Here is a 2,091-nt window from a genome sequence, read left to right as displayed (position 1 = left end):
TTGTGTTCATATATAAACATATAAGAGGGGGTATGTGTAGCTATTAAAGAAGACTATGGAGGGGAAAAGAGTAGTTGAGTAAGGGTAGAAGGACAATAGGGCACATGAGTCATGAAAGCAGAAAGGAAATCACAGGATGGGTACAAGTGTGTAGGTAGGATGCTGAAGAGGCGGCAAGGAGAATCAACAAACTACTGAAATGCAGCAATTAAACCTAAAGCTGTGTGTCCTAATGAAATTTTCTGTTTTTAATTCTTTGTTTATATTATTGTGTGTGTGTGTGTGTGTGTGTGTGTGTGTGTGTTTTGCCTGCATGTATGCAAGTGCTCCTGTGCCTGTAATGTCCATGGAGACATAAAGAGGGTATCAGATCCCCTTTAACTGTAGTTACTGATAGCTGTTAGCTGGCATGTGAGTGCTGGGAGCTGAACCCAAGTCCTCCACAAGAGGAGCCCTAACCCCTGAGCCATCTCTGCAGCCCTTTAATTAAATTTTTCATAAAAAAAGAATTCTATAGACTAATTAATATCAGAACCCTCACTTGACCTCAATTGTACTTTGCAATTTTAATTTTATCTTAGTTCTTAATAATAATAAAAATATAGTCAACTGTGATTATCAAGCTCCATCCTCTTAAAATAAAATGCAAACCACAGCTATAGGATAACACTGATGCTAGTTTGGCCACAATTTTGGCTGTCCCAATACTCCATATGCCACATATTTTATCCTTGTTTTTTCTTTTGTTTCTTAATTCAGCATCCTCATGAGAACCTTAAAATCTGAATTACAGATATATTTATATTGTGTGCCTGTATAGCCCAACATTTGCAATGCTTTGCCCTTGTATCTTAGGAAATAACATTCAGATTAATAAGCAGCCCCCAAAGTTAAGTATTATATCATTCTGCAATCATGACTTTATGGTCGCTGAAATGCATTAAAAATAGATATAGCCAACAGGTACAGTAATAGGTTGTAATCTAAATTTCTTGGAAGGCTAAGGCAAGAAGGTCATGGGTTGGTGGCCAGCCTGATCCACACAGCTAGACCTCACCTAAGATATGGAGAAAGGTTTTGAATTAAGTATATAAATCAAAGATTCACAAATGATGGAATTTTGTTCAGGGGAACAATTGATTTATTATCTTAAATTCTGTAGCCCTAATATCAATGAAATAACTGGTCACAATGTGTTCTGACATTCTAAAACCTGTTCATCATAATGTGGTTTGTCAATCTATGACACTGGTTATGTGCTTACAAGAAATACAGAATTTTAAACTCCAATCATATGACTGATCATGATTTTAAATGGCAAGAACATTGCTTCTGTTTTCAAGAGTTTTCTTCCTGAGAATGAATTGGATACTCTTGGAGTGTTAGGCACACACACACACACACACACACACACACACACACACACACACACACCACATCTTTCAGAGCACAGCAATGAGAAATGTGAAAGGTGATGTTCGCTAGCATAGAGCTGAGGAAGCACTTGGAGATCCTGACCTAAGATTACACCAACTTCATAAATAGATCTGAGATGGAGGTCAAGATGCTGTCCCTTCAGAACTTGACCTCCTACAACTCCAGCATTAATGAATTTGAAAGTGACAAAATATGGCATTGAGACTTTCAGAAAGAAGAAAGATGAGTGTGTTCATCCTGAACTTGTGAATTGAGATTATGAAGTTTGGAAGTAATCACTGTGAGCAGTTAGGGAAATGTTTCTTAATATCAATATCTTCATTTATTCAATTATTTACAAAATATTTCTTAAGTTCTGAGAATGTACCAGCCACTTTCCTAGTTCCTTAAGATATACTCTAGTATGTCATTTGTATTTTATTGTGTATGAGTGTATTGCCTGCATGTATGTGAGTGCACCCGTGAAGTGCAATGCCGTGGAGCTCAGAAGAGGGCTTCTGATTCCCCTGGAACTGGAGTTAAGGATAGTTCGTAGCCACTATTCCATCATATTTCAGCACACAATTCAGCAGCATCAAGGACATACACATTGGTATTCCACGTCAACACCATTCATCTCCAGGATATTTTCCTTCTTGCAAAAATGAAGTGTTA

Source organism: Nannospalax galili, unplaced genomic scaffold, assembly GCF_000622305.1.
Source record: "Nannospalax galili isolate Female #2095 unplaced genomic scaffold, S.galili_v1.0 scaffold881, whole genome shotgun sequence".
Classification (NCBI taxonomy): Eukaryota; Metazoa; Chordata; class Mammalia; order Rodentia; family Spalacidae; genus Nannospalax; species Nannospalax galili.
This window is presented reverse-complemented; position numbering follows the sequence as displayed.